The 21,633-nt window shown below is 41.5% G+C and overlaps 1 protein-coding gene across 5 annotated transcripts in view; it reads right to left on the reverse strand.

Annotated features, from left to right (window-relative positions):
* Positions 1–21,633, reverse strand: part of ITPK1 (inositol-tetrakisphosphate 1-kinase) — a 140,727-nt gene that overhangs the window by 80,347 nt on the left and 38,747 nt on the right. The window lies entirely within an intron of this gene.

A 21,633-nucleotide genomic window follows, 5' to 3' on the forward strand; every position in this document is an offset into this window, starting at 1 on the left:
AAACATCAAGACCTTACAGTACTACAAATACTTTTGGTTTTTAACAGCTACTGGATACAGAGAACGTTAAGATGAAGGAAGCATATTCTGAAAGTTTCTCTTGAAGTCACACAAACATGGACTGCCTAACTTCCTTCCTTTTGATCATGGGATTAGATAAGTAGAAAAGCTGATACATAAGAAATATCCCCCAGAAAGCCTGGCTACTACCCTTTATCCTAAGGGCTGACAAAGCTCAGCTCTGGACTTACACCACACAGATCAGGCTCAGCTTTTGGATAATTCTTCAGCAGCACCTGTTAAACATCAAGAGCAGTCAGAGCTCCTGTGTGTGCAGCTGTACTTCTCATGAAATTGCCAATGTCTCTGCTGTGATTCTCTTTTCAACAAAGCTTCCCATCTGGCACAGCCAGGCTGCCAGAACCCTCTTCATTTCTGTTAGCTACTAGCCCCCAGAGAACTGTATTTCTAGGGGCATTTCCCTTTCTCAAGAGACTCTGGATGAGGCCAAGTTGTAAGGAAATGTAGGTAGCACCCAAAGTACATTTAAACCAGTCTGCTCATCACTTTGCTGAATTTATGTGCTGTTTATTGTGTACTAGGAAATTTAAATACATGTGAAGGGAGCAATAGCTGTCTGAGTAGAAAGTTTTTATGCTCTTTATTCACCCATACCTAAACTAATTAGGATCCCTTCTAAAAAAAAATCCAAAATTGAAACATACTTCTCTTAAAAAAAAATCCACCTTCATCCAAACACGTTTACACTGCTGCTCATGACCACTGGATAGCTAGCAATGCTTGTGTAATTGCAAATAGTAAGAGGAGGAAGAGGAGGGAGAAGTACACTGGAATAAGACAGGGAAGAAACACAAAAGCTTTAGAAGACTTAGCCTGAAGGGAAAATAAAAACAAATAAGGTTGCTCTTAAACATAGAGAAGGCCATGCTTAGGCTGATCTATATCATATCCCCATGCTGCATGAGCAGAAATCAGAAGAGAGATCATAAAGAGATTGAAGAGACTGTGGCATTCCCTTCCATTCTGTTCCAGCAAGTATTATTTATGGAAGAATGAAGTTGCTTTTCAATTACAAAGCACTACTTCAGATGAAACCACTGCTCCCAGTGAGACAACATGATGAAACCATCCCTTCCAAGGGTGAATTTAAAGGCATTTGAAATGGTCTGAAATGAACACAGCTGCAAAGGTGAAACAGCTCATCATTTCTCAAATGGAGGAAGAAGGGCATAGGTGAAGGTTATAATCATTCCTCACTGGCCCTGCACTGCTAGAAGGTATCTGAGAAGGGAGCAGGAAATGAAGCTAGGAGAAGGTGGCTGGGACACAGGCAATGCTCTAACTGGAGCCTCATTTGGTCTGACTCATTGCATCAGCAAATACCCTGGCACAGAGGTAGTGATCAATTGTTAATGGCCAAAAGCCTGTTTTGCAACAACTGCAAACAGATTTTCTTTTTACTTTCTACCATGTCTGATGAAGTCTTCACAAGTGGTCCATGGCTCAGCCATACACCAGACATTTTTTCCCACTCAGGTGAACAGTCTTCCAATGCAACACCTGCCCAACACATATGGAGACCAATAGGCCAGGCAGAACATTTTAAGTAAAATTCCTTTTAAATGAGAATGCTAAGAGCTCTTGCTTTTGTTGTGCTGAGATTGTCTGACAATCCCTCTGAGGTTATAGCCCAGCTATTCAGAAGCAGGAAAACTAACATAAAATTTAGTAACACAAAGAATACTACATCAAGCTGTGTTAGTTTCAATTACAGGATAAAATGGTATACAACTCAAGCAGATTTATGACTTCAGGATGGCAAATGTATAAAGAAAGTAATTAGTAAAGACTGCCAAGTTGTGAAAAGCTCCAGGATCTCATAATAAAGGATGCTTAGCATTTTTTGCCAGCATGCCAAAGGGCAAAACATATTTTGGGAGTACTCAAAAAAGAAGAAGAAATGGGATCTCTGTGTAGCAAGTGTAGGGTTAATATCAAAGATAATATAGAAATAGCCACAAATTTTACACAAATGTTTGGCTTCAGCTTTCAGCAAGAATAAAGAGGTTGGTCATGGGGGCAGGGCAAGCTGGGGAACAGAGATGGATGCAGATACATCTATGGGAACCAGCAGCCAAAGCCCAAACTCACGGAGTGAGATTCACAGCAGCCAATAACTACAATAATTTCAGGCTTCTTCCTGCAGTCAGAGAGGAATGAATAAACACCTTGACATTTCAATTTCATTTAGCCTGTCTTACTTTCATGTTCTAGAATAAGAGGAATCACACCTGAAATATGCCTGATCAGAAGGAGCCCAGTGGAGTGGCACAGATGTCAGATGACCCTTCAGAGTTTAATGTGCTGAGGTGAAGGGAAACTCTGTCTCTCCCCTACTGTACACTTAAAAAAACCCAACCAACCAAAAAACTCCACCACCCCTTCCCTCATCTCTAGAAAACAAAATTAAAATTCAATTAAACAAAACATTACATAGGAGATCAGAGGATGGTGATACAAGGGTTCTGAATAACTGTATCCTTTATACAGGGCTTCCAAACAATTAAAAAAAAAAAAAAAAAAAAAGAGGCAACTATAACAGGAAAAAAGAAGAGAGAAAAAAAGATGGCTACTTACTATTCACCTGACCTAGCAGTATAACAGCATTTTAGTACATTTGAAGATGCAAAAAAATAATCAGATCTTCAGGTGTAAATAAAAAAAGGTAGTAAAAAGTGACATGAATCTCAAAAAGACAGACCAGACCCATCTAATTGGCTGTATGACCACTGATTCTCTAGACAGAGAAAATGCAGCAAAGCATTTTCTTTTTTTTTTTTTTCTTTCTCAGTAAAGCATGCAGGCAGGTGGAACTGGAAAAGACAAGGACCTGTAGGAGGACAGGAAGGTGAATGAAGGGTTAAATAAAAGAGAAGTTGACAATGGAAATGCTGAAGGCAGCAGTGGCAAACCAGAGAGCCTGTGTTAGTGGCATTCCTCAGGCACTGGTTTTCTGATAATTTTATTTAATATCTTCATTAGTGGTCTTAGCACAGTAAGTAGATTACTGATAGACCTTAATATCCACACAGTGTAACTGGTCCACCATTTAGTATCATGCACAAGGGAGAATCAGAAATAGAACAACACTGAGTAAATACAAAATGAAAATGATGATGACATGACAAAAATTATCTCCGTTTCACTAGGATTAGGGTATTTTACCTGAGGTTTTAAAGAGTTAAACTATTGAAAAAGGCACTACTGAGAGCCCTATTGAACAGCTTCACCCAGTTCAAGCATCCATGATGAGAAGTAGAAAATCAAAATGAAAAGAAGGCTCAAGAATTCAACTAAACTTTTTAAGTTACAGGCTCAAGAACATAGAAAATCTCTTCCACACATTCCATGGCCACAGATCCTTATAAATGATGCAGATTCTTTGAGTGTTAACCACTTTCTGGCAAGAAATAGCTTACCTTAATCATAAATACTGTAGCTGCACTGGAATAGCAACTGATTTGATGCTATAAATGGGCATTCTGGGGTGTACAGCACAAACTGAAATCTGCTACCCAGGAACACGTTTGTTCCTGCAGTTCCCTAAATATTCTCAGAGGAGCAAAAGAACTAGGAGGTACAGCAGTGGAGATCAAACAAAAGAATCTCAGGTTTCAGATTATTCAATCTTGCATTCCACTTTATAAAGAGAGCACTAAGTGAGCAGCACAGAGGCAAGATTAAAAAAGGATTCAGAAACATCCCTCAGGAAGAAGCAGGCAAAGCAGCACTTTGTCACTGACCTGTAAATCAAGTCTGGCACACTCCCTAGCTCTGGTGTCTTCCCTCATGCACTTGACTGACAAGCCATCCTCTCCAGATGGAGAAGGAACCTGTAGCTCTGCCCTTGGCAAGGCGGCCAAGGCGTGTTGGACTTCTGCAAGGATCCTGCAGATACCTCACTGAGATGGCTGGGCTGATTTACAGGAGTATCAGTGACACAAAAGTAGGTCAAAACTTCATTTTAATTGGTTAATAACAGTTTCAGATTTTGTCTCATAACTCTACCATCAGACTGTTGGGGCTTTAAAATTACATAACCCACCCCTCACTACTCATTTTCTTTTCCTTTTTGCTGTTTGAACAGGAAAATTACTTCCTGTTCAGGGAAGACAGTGAATGCTGGGGTAATTAAATGAGCTAGAAAAAGAACAGCTAAAATTGCATTTTTTATTCGTCACTCAACTCTATTTACAGGAATGTCAAGCCTTCCTGTCACAGCAACAGGTAAAACATCCAAAGAAAGTGCTGGTATGCCTTCCACAGACACCAGATCTCATCTTCACAATTCATACTCATTTTAACAGGCAAGGATGGGAAGGGGGTAAAATAGTTAAAATACAAGGACACAGCTAGCTGTCTCTGTGTAGCTTAGGACAGAGAATGCCAGACACACTCCTAGAAGGTCTCATGCTATAACCTAGTTTTCAACCATATTTGCACACACTCTCTGCCTGAGCTCTGATTTCCAGGCACTTGTCTTGACTGTCACTCAGCTGCCTGTCAAGACATCCTCCACTGCTTCTCATACATAGCACAGATGATGCTTCATTTGCTCATTTTCCTTCTCCAATGCTTTGCATGAGGGTAGCTCCAAACTCTTTCCAAATTTCATCATGGCATCACTTCTCCACTGCTTTCACCTGGGCTAAACCCATTCTGTCAACTGCCAGAGAGGGCTGGTCCCATCTCCTATCTGCCCCCAGACGCCCACTGCAGCAACATTTCCAGCAGCCTGTTTGACACCTTGGTCTTCCTCCCCTCAGCTATGTTTTTCATTGTAACTGGACCTCAAGTTGACAATTCTAGTTTTGCTTTTCTACCTCTGGCTCTTACCTCAACCTCTGCTTTCGCTCCTGTCCCAGCTAGCTCTTTGAGCTCTCCTCTTACATCAATCTCTCTGAATGTGAACACCAAACTACTGGGCCTGCTATTTAGAAGTCATCATCAATTCTCTCAAACTCTCTCCTTCTTGCAATCCAGACCTTCCAGATTCCTTGTATTTCTCACCACATCACCCTTCTTTTGGATCAGAGGGAAGTCCTCCCCTGTTCACCTTCAAAATTCTTGAGTTTATTCTCTCCTACCTCTCAGTCACCTACAAGCCAACTTCCACAGCCTGCTTTAAAAACCCAACCAGTGCCTTAGCATTTTCTTGCATTCTGCTGTTTCCACTGCAGAAAAGCTTGCCATAAACACATACACAGCTCTGTCACTGCTAGACTTCATATCCCTTTTTCCAATTCCTGCTTTGCTGGAGTGACATAAAGTCACTTCTAAAACAGCCAAATGCTCAGGAATCTTCTGTCTTTTCCCCAAAGGTCTCTATTTGACTCCATCTACCAGCTTGACCACACCTAGATTTAGAGAAGCAAGGGTATGGGTGTGACACTGCCCATAAACTTGGCTGCACAGCTTTGAGCAAGGACACTCTGAACTTCTAAGGGCAGAACAACATGCACAGAGGCATCTCAGCTGAACTTAGAGCCTTGACCACTGAGAAAGTTTTTCACAAAAAAAAAAAAGGTAAGCGTAATATACACACGTATATGGTAAACGTATTTATATATTTTCTTTTACATATATATATATATATATATATATATATATATATATATATATTCCTACCTTTCTAAAAGCTCTTGTTGGAGAAGATCTACATACACATGTTCTCCTCTTTGCTTCTAACTAGTTAATTTTCACTTAGGACATGGCAGAGAAGAAACCACTACATTGCCACTCTGAACCATGTTTAGAAACCAAGAACTTATGTTGAGTTTCTGCACATTTCCCTGTAGTCATCTGTCACCACTGGAGTATTTAAAAGCCTACATTTCAGGGTGAAAAGGGGGCTTGAAACCACTACATTGCATTTCAGTGACATCACTTGATAATCAGAAGTACTCTCTGACATTAGTCCTTAAAACTATGACATGAACACAAACTCTACTCTTTCCTTTGTTCCACTTGGGAGTCAAGCACCTCACCATAACCAGTCAGCTTCAAGTTCTCTGAGGAGGAAAAACTAAAATCACATATCATGGCTGGCATGGCTTTTATACCCAGAAGTTTCCACATCCAATTGGCAAAAAGAGCCTGTTTGCTGACAAAACCCCTTCCACACACTTCCTGAGTATTTGGTCTCTTAGACCAAGGAAAATATCTTTAAACCTCTTGGGCACAAGCACACTTGAAACTTTCAGGATAAATCTGTATTTCCAATGAAAACCCCTTCCCTTACTGAAAACAAAAGATGTGAACAAACTTCCCATTTTAATTTGTGGCATTAGTCACATAAGAATCATCTTCACATAACTTCAGGGAAAACTTCTATGTAATGAGGCTTTTAATGGACCGTGCTGAAAAATAGAGCCAAATTTTCCCCCTTTGCATCACCTGACTTATTGTACTTGCTCAACCCACTGGAACTGAAAAGCTGACTAATAAACCTCAGACAACTGGCAAAAAAAGTTCCTGCATATTAAGCTCACTCTGCACATCACAGCTGAGTGAAAAAACTATTTCCCAGCAGGAGCGGGTAAGGCAATTTCCAAAGGCTGCTTCCTTTAAGCTGTGTTGCAATGTGAGTACAGATGCCTCCAGCAGAAGGCAGGAGATCCAGAGCTGTCCAGTCCCCTATTCTCCCCTTACCAGAGATATTAAGGAGTTTCTGACCGTGACTTCCCTCTCCACTCTGCATCCTTCTACAAGCCTCCTTTATTTCCCTCCATCCCTGGCAGCTGAGGATGACTGCTGAACTGGCATCTCCCTCCTCTCCAGCCAGCTCCTGTCAGCTAAGTCACCAGTCCCTGCCAGTAGCCCACAGGGCCATCCCTCACTGCTGTTTACAGACAGGAAAGAGAAGGTGTTTGACCCAGCTGGCCCCTACTAAAGATAAAATTATCACAGCTCCAATTGTTCCTATCTACATCTGCTGGTAGGAGGAAATAATCAACTTGTCTGAGCTGGAGCAGGGGATGTTGGAGAGCTATGAATCAGAAAGCTGCTCATTTAGTGAGTACTAAATGGCACCTTACCATTATTTCTCCCTATCTGCATGGGAACAAGAGGCAAGGTGTTGAGGTGATGTGGGGAAGGGCAGAGATCTTTATGTAAAATCAGAGCTAAACCTTCCTGGTGCCTCCTGCACAACTGCAGCCACATGCAGTGTCTAATGCATACAAGAACTACAGTGCACTGAAAGCATAACTGCTGGCAAACAGGAAGCACTGCAACACCTCCATGCATGCCCTGAAGTGCTGAACTCCAAGCCAAGTCCTCAGAAAAACACAGAGACTGAAAAACAGAGGCATCCTCCGTGCCAGCTTCCTACTGACCCACAGCTGTGGGACCAGTTTGGGCCTGGAGAGTGTGCATCAGCACTGACATTCAAGGATTTTTAATTCTTCACAGCAGCTCTTCAGAAGAAAAATACAAAGATTATAGCTGGAACTGCAAAATTTAAACTAAAATACAATAAACTGTCCTCCAAGGCATCAGGCTCACCTTGAGAAGGCTTGCTTTCTGTCCCTTTACTACCAGCATTATCTTAATAAGCTTTAGCAGACTCCCATCCTTTAAGCTGGACTATCTGTTGTGCTCTCACCTGGAAGTTCACCATCCAGGAGGTCACTTCAGCCCTTTCAAGCTATTTCCTCCATCGTGCATTTTTATCATTAGCCCATTTTACTCTGTCTTTAAAAACTGGATCAGGACATCAGAAACCTGCTTATGAACCTACAGCAGCTGTGAGCCTTACAAGAACAGAACTGACACCCAGGTTCTTCTATTATATCTCAACTTGTTGAGCTTTTAAGGTCTCAGCAACATCAGCTGAAGTCAAGGATGCTGTAGTTTGATAAAGCACAGCTTCTTTATTCTACTTTTTCAACTAGCCAGGAGCAGAGTCTGTTACTACTTCCCAACTTCAGGGCAATACTGTAAGCTTTGACCAGCTCCCAAGGCATGCTAAAGGCTCTGGAGCTGCTTCTCTGTGAAAAAGTTCCTTAAAGTTCCTAAAGCTACCAAATATTCCTTCTTTTGCAAGGAAGAAAAAGAAGAACTGATCTCTGAACAAGTCTCTTTAGGGCAGTCACTGGTTGTGCTGGGTTTGGCAGGGATAGAGTTAATTTTCTCAGCAGCAGCCTGTGCTTTCAGCTGGTGACAAAACCAGTGTTGATACACACCCAGTGCTGCAGTTATTGCTGAGCAGGGCTTGCACACTGCTCAGGCCACCTCTGCTTCTGAAGCTGCCCCTGCAGCCTGTGCTGAGAGTGGGCAAGAGGCTGGGAGGGGACACACCTGGGAGAGCTGAGCCCTCCTTAGTGAGCAGGGACTGGCTGGGGTTTTAGCTGCCCCCTGGGGTCAGCCCACCACCTGGATAAACCAAAATACTGGTTAACAAAGTATCTTTGAAATTTGAGCTCAAGCTGCTGCTAAACTCAGATTTAAAATTATGTGATAAGGTTAAAATTAGAAGTGAATAATACATTTTAGGACATCTGGCAGGGATAGACCAGACATTTCTGTTGTTCAGGTGAATGTCCAAGGCCTTTTTAAAATCCCTTTCCCATCTCTACACACACATAAGCAGAGATCCTTGTAAGATGAAGACATGGAGAAAGAAAAGTTGTAGCTACATTTAACATATTCATGTAATGCCACATTTTCAGTTGTGCAATTTAAAAAAAGGAAAGTCATTTCACTATCAGTGGATCTTGAGTTTTGACATTACATTTTTCACCCCATTCCATTTTTTTTCTCTTTACTGATTTCAGCTGTTCCAAGCTTTTCACATCCTCCAAGAATTATTTAAATTATGCTGACAAAACATGCCCTTTTCAACACTGGCACAGAAACAATTTCCCTAATGTACAGATAAGAAGATGACCAAGATACATTCCCAATTCCCCAAGAAAATTAGTGGACAGTCTGCTAATCACTCTTAGCTAGGCCATGTCATTACTTACGGGTATGACTGCCAAATGAGGCCTGGCTGAAGAGAAGACAGGAACATGCTCACCTTAAATGAGAGCTACTCATGCAGCCTTCCAGAACATAAAGGGATGCTACAAGGGAGATTGAAAGGGACTTCTTATATGGACATGGAGTGACAACACCAAAGGGAATGGCTTCAAAATGAAACAGAGCAGGTTTAGATTAGATGTTAGGAAGGAATTTTTCATTGTGAGGGTGTGAGGCACTGGAAGAGGTTGCCCAGTGAGGTTATGGATGCCTGATCCCTGGAGGTGTTCACAGCCAGGCTGGATGGAGCTTTGAGCAGCCTGATCTAGTGGAAGGTGTCCCTGTCCATGGCAGGGGGTTGGAGCAAGATGATCTATCAAGGTCCCTTCCAAGCCAAACCATTCTATGGTTCTATGAAACCCTTCAGGCTTTTCAAGGCAGGGAGTTATACAGGTAGGTGTGTGGGATAACCAACCTTCAGCAGAGGATCAGCTGTGAAGCCACCTGCTATTCAGAGCAGTAAAAGAGGCATCACAGCTGCAATTCTGTTTAAATCATCAAAGAAAATGAGCACTGCAGACACAGGTTAAGGGTAGACAATAAAAACAGAGAAGTCATCTGATTTTGATGAGGGTGTGTTTACTCTGAAACAAATATTGACAGGCATATATAAAAGTCTGGCTGAGTTGCTTATTCACATTCTTCTCAGTGACATTAGAGTGTAACAATTTACTCAAAATTGGTAACATTTCTCTTCTGAGCAAGACAATTTAACAAAAGACAACAAACATCTCCAAATTTGTACGAAAAACTAAACATTTTCTTCACCATTATTATAAAACCTCAAGCTCAAAGTGTATTTTCTCAGGTTACTAAGGAGCTCATCAGGCTGGGCTGTCTCCCTTTACTAAGCCCAGGTGTCTAAACAAAAAATTAATGAGGAGGAGGGAAGTGTGGGGAGATGGAGAAGGAAAGGCTCAAAATAAACCAGTGTTATTCAAACACTGCTAGCTCCAAAATAAAACACAACAATACTGACCAAGTGGAGACACAGAAGACCTGGCATGGCTCCAGAACACAATAACCATTTGTCTTCTTTGCCAGAGGCAAGCAGCAGCTGGGGATGCCACTGGGGGGGATAAATAGCACCACACTACAACTGCAGGATTACTCCCAGGAGCAGTGCAATACATAAGAATAAAAGATGACAAGTTAGATGAATGCTCTTTGAGAACCTTTTCAGAAAGGACTAACTGTTCTTTAGGAGAAGCAGGAAAATTAAAGATATGCAAAAAATGCCAACATAGTTTTGCCAAATTCACTTGGTTATAAAAATGAATCAACATGCAAAAGGCTTCACCTGAATCAGCCTGAAATACTGCTTGGAAACCCTGGCATAGGTAGATCTTGAACCAAGGGAAATTTTGTGAAAGTACAGTACTTTCCTAAGAGTGAGTGGGAACCCTTTGAAGCACTCCTCAGATTCTGGAGGATTGTTATACCCAGCACAATGGAAACTTCTGACTGGCAGAAAATTTTTTTGAGGGTTTCATAAAATAGCAGGGAAAGGAAGCAGAAAACCAGCAACCAGTTGGTATTTATGTACTCATTTATTTATTTATTTACCTGCAAGCCTGTTCCACACCAAAATCACCTTTTGGGGAAAGGTATAAGACTGGAATCAAAACAGAAGATTCCTTGTAGTGCTGCATTGGTGTGTAGCATAATAAACAGCACTGCATGTTTTAGCCAAGTTCACTCCCCAGGTGGCTGCCTCAATATGAATATACTGAGTGAAAGCAGAAGTGTAAGTGCCTCAGAAATACACCTTTGTGGTAATACAATGCAGAAAGGACCAGACCAGCAATACAGGAAATCTTTCTGCTGTAGGGTGTGGGACCTAAACTGGGAGAGTTTTCTCAAGTGCAAATGGGAGGGAGGGAGAAAAAGGAGAACAAACTCCAATTGTATGACATGAAGCTTTACATAAAGTAAACCACAGCTCTTTCCAAAACACGATTAAGTCAATACATGATATCTTTGCAAAATGCATGGAATGGAAGCAATTTATTTTCTGCACCTTTCAAAGCTGATACGAAAAAGAGCACTACAATGCCGGAAGAAACATTGTGACCAGCAACAAAAAAAAACAGGCAAAAGGGTTTAATTTCCATCAAGAAGGCGAAACATAGATAAGATACCCTAGAGAACATAAGGATTCAGGTTTCCAGGTCACAGCTGTGACCTTTAGGTACCTAAATTTCCTAGGCAGTTAGTTTGAAATTCTTATGTTACATCCAAGCAAACAAGTTACCACAAGATAAAGGGTGTGGATTCACAGCTCATGAACTGCTGAGGCCAGGTAGCTCTGGAACAACCCTACTTTCAGCCATGACAAACATATGGTAAGGTGCAAGAGAATCAGCATCTGAAAGGTGCTGTGCCCTAGAAGAGAGATAACACTTAATATGAGCACTATACAGAATGGGTTAACCAGGACTGATAGGGTGACAAGAAGGAAATGTATTTCCCTAAGGCAGTAGCAGTTCTGGAACCACAGCCCATCCAGCTCTGATCCCTGAGGTGTCTCAGCTCAGGACCCTGCCAGCCTGCCAAATGTGAAACTAAGGCCAACAAAATTACCTCCTGCATTTGAAAATGACTGGCCTCCTCCACTCTGTAGAGACTGCAGACATTTGCTATGTCCTTAACTAAGGCAGGCTTGCAGGGTTCATGTTCTGAATATTCATATATTGCTTACTATGGACATGTGTCATACAAGCTTTAACCAGAGCTTTCCAAATACATCTGTTCTGAGGTTTAACAAGCTCTTACACAGCTCAGCTCTGTGGCATTCACAATGCAGAAGACAACAGTATATCTGACTACCACTAGTAATACAGAAAGACCTATCATAGCTAGAGTTCAGCCCATTAACTATCCTGCAGCAGCAGGGCTGAGTAACCACAGGTTTAATAGCTGTGACCTGCAGCTATTTGCAGAGACATACCAATGGAAGTGTATTTCAGGAAGTGCTGTGTGCTGCAATGTGCTCTGTGGTTCCAGGCACTTCTAAAAGTCCAGCTCATCTGACAAAGGGATATCAGCCTCTCTTTTCACCAAGAAACTTAGAGAAGTGACAGTTTTCAATATTTGGCAAGTTCATAGTCTCTCCAGCATATGCACTTCAACACCAAACAAGTTACCAGTGCAATTAGGAAACTCCCTTTGCAAACAAAACTGAATTTATTTACTGTCTGATAAGAGCTTTCAGAGGCAACCTGGGCTCAGCAGAAGCCAGGCAGCAAGGATTAGGGAACATGCACTTCCATAGCACAATCCTGAGTCAGGTGTTTCAACACTGAGTATCTACATCTGGTAAAGATGCTCTAAGAGACAAAGGTAAGTCACAGAAAGGATGCCATGTCATATTTATTACTGCCGTGAGTAACTGACAACAAGACTTCAAGGCTTGTCATCCTTTCTCACTGCAATCTATCATCCTTCCTCCCTTTCCTCCCTTATGCACTCTAAAACCCAGGATGATCCCAGAAAGCACAAAAAGTAGCCAACTCATCTCCAGGGTGCACAGACAATAAGTACTTTGCTGGGGGCAGTCTCACCTTTGGTTTTCCTGCTAACAGTGGCAATTTCAATGTTAAATATTTTATTGCCTATAGACAAAAGCAAAGTGGAAAAGTAGCTGAAACATGCTGCTAAGTACCACTGAATTTATCCTGGTAATATATAGCAGGAACTGGTTTTATGGTTAAAACCAAGAGAGCACACATTCACATAGCTGGCACTGTGGAGGCAAGGCACTGCAATCCAGCTGTATTACCACCATGGCTGTGGGCTTTGCAGAATTTACCTTGCAGCAGAAACTAAGAATATACACAGGAGAATTCAGCTGTTTTCTTCTCTGCTGAAAATAAATGCCTCAAATAAGTGCTTCAAGTAACTTTTAAGTAATAAAAATAGCTCATGAAAAATGGGTTCCTTTCAAGCTGTCTCCTTCTATGGGAAACATGATGAGAAAAAACTAAGACCTAACAGCAATTAATTTCCAGCACATCCAATAAAGTGCATTTTATCACTTATATTTATATCTCAGACTGACACAAGGCAGTTAGACATAACCTAACTAGCTACCATAAAGGTGACAGCAATAGAGTTAACAATTTATTTCACTTACTCTGTTGGGGTTTTTTTTTATTTGGTTGGATTTTACTTCAGGAAGCAACAGCAAGGGAATTATTTTTACCAGGAGTATAAAGTTTCCCCTCTTCATCCTGTGCTTGCAGGAAGGCAGACCTTCATTTTTTTGGTAATAAAACTTTTCTTTTGCAGTTTTCCCTTTTTTAGACATTTCAAGCTCATTACATTAGTTTGCTATTTCAGAATCCAAAGGCTGTCCTGAGTTCTGGAGAAAATGGGTGGTATCTTCAAAACCAGGTCTGGGACTGCTCTACTTAAAATATATCGTACTTTAAAATGGAATGGGAGGCATGGCTGAGTCACAGGCCCACACTTGTGTTAGCATGAATCTTCCTAGGAAAATTAGGAAAGGAGGACACACTGGGATTGACTTTGATCCAGATTAGCAACCTAAGTACATATTTCATGCTCTTTAGCAGATCACCCAGTCGAGGTGGAAAAGATCTTACCTACAAAGGCTACTCCTGCAACTTCACTTTCCCAGCTATACCACAGGAGCACTCCCATAGCTCCTGCCCAGAGCCACCTCCTTGGACCACAGGATGTACCAGACTACAGAAAAGGTTTTCATGAAGTCTCTCTACATTATTGAAGAGAGCAGTCTCTCACACCCTCACCCCTTCAGACTCTCAAAAAAGCATACTAAAAATGCAGCAATAATGTTGGTGTGTTTGGGTTTTTTTATGTTATGGGGGCAGAGGTTCTCCAAGTTGCCATGCTACTTGCCTTCTATATTTATGTCTGTTATATTTGACCAGTTCCCACAGAACTAAAATCCCTCACTGAATACTGAAATTATCTCATTAAAAAAAGGAAGTTTTCATCCTGAAATTAGTATTACAAGCCTTCTTTCCCTACCACATCCCTAGTATGTCTATGGAGTATGCATGTTCCCCTGTGTATGGTGGTACCTCATTAACTGCAAAGGAATAAAAGTGTAATCACTGAAACACTAAAAGCTTGTAATTTTAGTTTTATTCCACTGAATTGCCATTAAGTATCAGGATATCACAGAATATCCTGAATTAGAAGGGACCCACAAGGATCATAAAGCCAAATTCCTATAGCAGATTCACAATGTAGTATTTTTTTAATAGAGCCATGAGAAACACAAATAGCAAAATAATGTTACTTAGTAAAGCATAACACAGGCTATTGCATTGTATTATATTTTGCTCTGAGGCTAGAAAAGTCCCTCAAATATGGCCAAAACAGTACAGCAATTTCTAGGAATGTTCACAGAGGGAAGGACACCCATGGATTAGCTTCAGTAGGCAGACTGAGAGGCTCTGCCTTCCTGTGCCCCAAAAGTACAAGTCACTTGTGCACATTTGCATCACCAAGTAATAGAAGAGGTCTAGAACAACAGAAACACAAGCAGTTTAACAGTAAAGATGATCAGAAAATCTGTCATCATTCAATAATGGAATTCATCGAAAAAAAATGTTCAGCTAAAATTCTTTCTAGGACGGGTGGACAGATGGGATGAGATTCTCACACACACATCTGTGCAGAGTGGGCTGCTGCATTCTTATTTACACCCCAAAGAAATAGCTAAAAAACCAGAGCACTTGGTTTTTTGCATGAAAAAACCTCAACAGCAGCTGGTCAGCACCCTTGAAAAGCAGGCTCATTACTTAGTAACTTACTTCAGACTTCAGATATAAGAAGGACCAGTATGGTCTGTCATCTGACTTGTCCTATGACCCAAGGCATAGAACTTCCCCTCACCATGACCTCCATCTTAACTAACCTGATGGAATACTTGTCTTTGTGGAAATAATAAAATCATTATTTTAAACAGTTTTTACTAACTGTGAAGCTAATTTATACCTAATACGATCTTTTAATGATTATTTCCCCTTACTAGAGCACCTCAGTTTCACTGCAGTACTACAAATTTCATGTTCTCACTACACTGTCTATGCATTAAAAAAGAAAATCACCTTTCAAAATCTAAGGGAACTTATGAAAAATGTAGTGTTGGCAGCTTTAGCTCTGCCACATTTGTCCTTCAGAAGATTAGAACTGGGGTCAGGCTGTAATTCAGCATTCAGCAGTGGTCCAGGAGGCAGGACTCCTCAGTAAGGTTGGCTGCAGGATGCAACATCAAGTGCTGAAACACTGAGGCTGCCACCTCCAGCTAAGAGCTGGCACCATAGCTTACAGCCACACCCTGGTGGCAAGGCACACTCGTGCCCGTCCCAGTGCAGGGAACAAGGTGTGACAAACACAGCAGGGTAAGCAGGGTATGCAGCTCCTATCCAGCAAGGGGCAGAAAGGAGACAAGAAGTTTAGAGGGAACCATCCAAACAGCTCATCACAAAGCAGGAGGCTTCTCATCACCAGTGCTCTCTCTACAGAAACAGACAAGCCAGTGCTGTACTTGGATGGATTAACACATGCTGGGCAGGTCTGTGGTCACTTAGGGGCAGAGACATGCACAATTTGCCTCTTCTTTCCATAGCCAAAGCAGATGCACACTGGCTCTGCTGGGGATGCTGCCTGGCGTCGCTGATATGGCACAGGGCTCAGGAGGCTAGTGAGACCCATGGAGAACAAAGCCAGTCCTCTGATATGCTAGCACAATTTTGCAACCTTAAAATGAGGAGCTGGCTTGCCTCCAGACAACTTTCAAGTACAAGTACAAGCACAGGACGGGCTCCAAACACAGGTCCTTCAGTACAGCCTGTTCTGAACACCACAGCGCAGATGTTTCTGAAGGGGAACAAAGAAGGTTGCAGAGCTGGTGCAAAGAGTGGTCTGAAGTTTGAAATTTCCTCTTCAAAATCTCTGTCTTTGTGGCCTTCTATGGACACTCTCTAACAGCTTGATGGCTTTTTTATATTGTGGCACCCAGAACTGCCCCTAGGACCTGAGATGAGGCTATCCCAGTGCAGAGCAGAGCAGGACAATCCTCTCCCTTGCCTGGCTGGCGATGCTGTGCCTGATGCTCCCAGGACACACTTGGCCCTCAGGCTGCCAGGGCACTGCTGACTCATATTCAGCTTGCCATCCACCAGGACCCCCAGGTCCCTTTCCATGGTAGTGCTTGGAAGTAATTTAAGTCAAGCACATTATTGGTATCAATATACAATAATAAAAGGCCTGCAATATGCAGACATTCAGACCTGAACTTATAATTCCTTTCAATCAAAGAGAATCCCAAACCTAAGCAAGAAAAAATCCCCAACACAGGAAAAGAAATATTGATTATTAGAAGCAGAAGTGTCTTAGAGCTGTACAAAGAGTGCATAAAGCTGTGAAGTTGGAAAAGCAGTCTAGATCCCAGACCCTTCCACGGAACTTTTATTCCTTATCTATTACTTGGTGGAGCACTAATTAAGAAGGCTTAACAGATTAAAGTATGAGTTGTTTCGATATCAAATAGTTCCTTCTATTTTAAATACTCAGGAGATGCTCCATTATAACAACTGGAGATGTCCCATGACTATGAACATCTACACAAGCAGAGAGCATCATGAGATCAAGATTACAAACATCTAAGTAAAGAATTTTACAAGCCTCTCCACATCAATGTGGAACTGTTCAGTAAGTGAGCCACTTTGTTTTGCTATAAATTTCTATTTACTTGGTGTTTCTGGGTGTTTCCTCATTGTTTTACACTTCATCCTACTAGCATGAGCATGTCACCGTGCCATGGACTGTTGCTAAGTGATCCTCTGCAAACACACCAAGTTCTTGAGACAAAATCATAAACAATCCTGAGAGATTCAATAAATAAAGTTGCAGCACATCAATCCTAAGAAAATTTGTAAGGAATTAAAATTCCCAGTCATCAACAACTATGCTTAGTACTTCTCTTTACTGAAGATGAAGTAAACTCTGTCAGCTCTTCTTTTAAACATTAACTTGATGGTATTACTGCACCAAAACTTGGCTACAGACTGACATATCTGGGCAGTAACAAAGTAGACCATCAAGACAGCATTTCCATGGACAGATCATTTTTCATGCATGATTATGCTGCATTTGCATTCTGATTCCTTAAACAAAAAGACAGCATAGCATGACTTCAAAATCACTTTTGCTGTAAGCAGAGTTAGGCTGTACCCCCTCCAGGAGTCTTGGACAGTAGTTATAAAAAATAACCCTCCAAAACTGGGTATATTCAGATTTATGGAAAAGGTAAAAGCAGTCAGATTCACTGCTTTGAAAAGAACACACTAATAGTGTCACAGAGGCATGAGCTATAAAAACACCAAAGGACCCTTTTACTAGCTGCTAAGAAAGTACAGGACACTTGAGAATAATCTCCACTAACTCAGGACTACCACGGCTCCTGGGGTGTGACCATGGCTTAGCAACCACATAAGAACAACCTTCAAGTCCCATGTGGTTTAAGGACAGTGGGCCACCCATGCCTGCCTTTGGTTTGAACTCAGTCCCTCCAAATTGAGCAAGATGCTCTTCACCTGCAGCATCAGTGCTTCTAGTTGGTGTTTCACTGGGACTAGAGTTGGGTAAGGCACTCCCTCTTCCATTCCTGCCTGGAGAGGTCCTCCTTGCACACAAGGGTGTTTAGTGGTTGGCAGTGCAGAGACATAGTAAGCAAAGCCAGGAGTGTGGTGAAAACAGACTTGCTGAAAGTATCATTTAAACCTTTCTTGTGTCTAAGTCAGCACTTTGCCACTTCAGAAGAAAGGACCTTGAAAAGGTAGAAGTTGAAGAGACAGCTGGAAAGTGCAATTCCACTTGCCTTCTAAGCTTCCACTACACCAACTACCTACTGCCATCAGGTACCTCACTAGCCTCTTTCCTTCCCTGTATTATTTTGAAGTCAAACCTACTCTACACTAATACAGAAGTAAATCCATTGAGCTGTTGTACAAAGGGCTGGCTGCACTAAACTTTACTAGTAAAAAGACTTAACACCAACAGGCCTTTAAAAGGCACTGCATAGACTGAACATGCCACAGCACAAGCAGCAGCACTGTCCTGGTCCCTGAGGGTGCTGTACCTGCTCAGGCACAGCATAATCACAACTATGTGGCACACAGTGCTCACAGAGCTAACACAGCTTCTGTGTGCATCCACTTCTGCACACTCACTTGATGCCTTGAAAAGGCTGACCTAGAACAGAGGCTAGACAGAGTTAAAGAATAAAATAGGTAAAAGATTCAGATTTTTGGAAGCACAGAAAAAGTAGAAATGCATTGATTTAATTGTACAAGCAGGTTGAAGAAGCTAAGAAGAGACCCAGCAGGCAGCTACTTTGAAGAAAAGCAATCACAGCATTTATCAAAAGAAAGCAGAGAACCTGAGCATTCCACACACCTGTCAGACAAGATCGACCACCAGGGTGCAGTTTCCTCACCCAACAGGAACTGGAAGCAGTGTGAGAACATGGCCCTTTACTGGTAGAAAAAAGGTCCTCTGGCCAATGGAGGGTCATCAACTCTAACCTGCCCTTTTTGGCTCAGAAGTGGAAAAACTATCAGGAGCAGGGACCAGTGGAAGGATCTGTCATCAGCAGGGAACAAGTGCTATCTCCACCTCCTTTTTAGTCACTTACTTCACTGATAACCAGCTAAGCAGCTATTAAGTCTTGCATGGTAAGTAAGTCATCACAACAGGCTCATGAACTCAGTTTCAAACTGCTTTGTACTTAAAAAGTTGTGTTTCCCTCTTTATAGCTGCTGTTCTTTTTTCAGCCACTTAAAGGTTGTTATCATAAAGGAAAGGGTATTACAAAATAAGCTCATCTAGGTCACAGGAAAGAACATTTTCCAAGCTAACCTGAAGTGCAAAAGACCTCTCTGCCATTAACATAAATTCTCCACAGAAAGCAGTCAGCCTGTTCTCTAATCTTGCCATCAGTAAGGAGAGAAACAATTTAACACTGTCTATGCCATGGAGGTTACAGGACACTGCAGCTGTGCAAAGAAGCTTCTTGTACAAGAAAACAATTTCAGATGCACTTAGACCTTTGAGTAAAGGAAGCTCTTAGCTCCAATCAACAAAATATGACAAAAACAAAGCTAAAAAGCTTTCAGATTGCAAAGTCAGCCAAAAATTCCTCTACAACAGTTGTTTTCCTTACATTTCAGTCTTTTACAGTATTAGCTCAGTCCCAATGGCATCTTTTCCATCCCGTGCTGGGATGATTCTGTCAAAACACAGTAAATAACTACTCTGCACTTTGGCAAGGTACCAGGAGGAGGAATAGTTTTTTTGTAAAAAAGCCCTCACTAACTACTGAATGCTCACCTTAAAACACACACTCAAACAAGCACACTATGTATGAGTTAACATGTATAACAACTTTAAATTAGACATGATCTTATTCAAGGAAGCATGCCAAGTGGGAAATTAAATGAGGCAACTATAAATTACTGAAGGAAGCTCATGTTGAAAAATTGATCAGTGAATTCTAGTAAGACACTGAACTATCATGGATCCTAAAATAGCAACCAAAAAACAGTGTAAGGTAAGTCCATTGCTCAGCAATGACAGAAGCATTTTATGGTTTTGTATATAGGTGTAGTTCCTGCTCTCCCACCCGTAAGCTCTATTGTGCCAGTTTTCAAAGCAGCACCACTCTCAATTTGATCATTTTCCTTTAAATCATGACTGAAACGTGAGATACCTTTCTGACTGGTTAGCTGACAGCACTGCCTTAGGATCCTACAAGTTGACAAGCAAACTTCAACCAAAAGCATAGCAGACAAGTTCTCTTGACAGGCTTTTATTCACCTATAATGTGGGCAACAAATAATTCTTTTGACTCCTTTTGACAAAAATAACCTAAACATAAGAAAAGAACCATTAAAGTAAAATGTACTATGGCATCACCATTTCAGCAATGAATCTGCACACTGAAGTCAGGCTGGGTTTGCTGTGTTTTTAATGCACAGCTGAGACACAGAAAGCACACCTGGATACGGAGCCCCCTGGGAACAAAATCACCCGGCTCTGTGGGCAGGTGAGCTGGAGGAGAAGCAGCAGAGCACAAACCGTGACTCCCATGAACAAAGCTGCCTCTCAGAACTGCACAAAGCTGGATGGCTTTTGTGGTTCCTCTGGCTTGGGATTTATATACATTCATTACTATGTCAGTAGCACACTGTCTTTAAGTTTCTTCCCTGAAGAAGAAGCAAGAGAGAGACCCACAGGAACCTGCTGGAGAAAGCTTCTCTCCAGGTTACCCCTCCAGTCTATGGGAATAAAGTTAACTCTTGCCCTCAACCTCCTCTTTGAAAAGAGCTTTCCAAAAGAAAGGTCTACTTCCATCAGGTGCTAAGGGACTGCTTAGGGCAGATCAATGCCCTTAGGTATCCAATGACTATTCCAATCCATTTATTAAGTGTGGTTGCCCACCCTTGCTCCTGGCATAGTAGAAAACCACACTGATCTCATTTAGAAAGCTGCAGCAGCAGACTCCTTTGTGACAAATCATATGAGGGAAAGAGTTGAAAAAAAAATTAAAAATTAACATACTACAGCTCTGTGACTTTATGCTAAAGAAACACACATCTGGGATAAACCACTTCTACCTCACTTTCGAGAAATTATGCTTATAATCATCTAAATTTCTCCTGGTAATCTCCTGTCTTCCTCAAAATTAAATCCTAGATTCAACAATTTCCACCCTACATTATTAATTGCACTGCTTTTGGTACCATGCAAAATTACCATTAGTAAATTTTACTGAAAAATTGAAAGCGATTAAAAATAAAACTGTGGAAAAGTCCAGAAATATTTTCCATCAAAAGGTCAATATTAGAGCCACTTCCATGGCTGACCCTTTTTCCTCTTCACCAAAAACCAAGCTATTTTCAAACCACCACAGAGATACTGCAAAGTAACAACCAAAGGCACAGAAACTCCTACAACATATGCAGAAACCCTTTCTGTCTGATCTGTCTACGTTTAGACATACTGCAAAGAGGTCTACACCTTTGCAAAATGAAATTAAAAGAAAAACCAAGTGTATTGCTTTCACCAGAAATGCAGAATTAAAGTGAAAAATAGATACTTACTTATTCTAGCAAAAGACATCACCCTTAAAACACAGTGCCCCTTGGAGAGAAAAAAAGGGGATGGGGAAGAAGTTCAGCTACCCTAGTTAAGTTGTAGCCACTCTTCTGTCTTCTGCTGTATTTCCTAAAGGCAATGAGGTTGAGGAAAACATTTCCAGTTTTTGCTGTATTTGATTGTGCTCTGTTTTATATAGAGGCAGCTAAAGTGCATGTATTAGGAGTTTCTCTAGCTTAAGGCTAAAGACCAAATACAGGAAAACCTAAGAAACTTTAGGGCTTATGTCTTTAAGCACCAGGTTTTGTTGGAACCACTCACTCTTGCAACATTAATATGTTTATCTCCTTTAATTATGAAATGCCAGAAGAG

Source organism: Agelaius phoeniceus, chromosome 6 (genome assembly GCF_051311805.1).
Source record: "Agelaius phoeniceus isolate bAgePho1 chromosome 6, bAgePho1.hap1, whole genome shotgun sequence".
NCBI classification, from domain to species: domain Eukaryota; kingdom Metazoa; phylum Chordata; class Aves; order Passeriformes; family Icteridae; genus Agelaius; species Agelaius phoeniceus.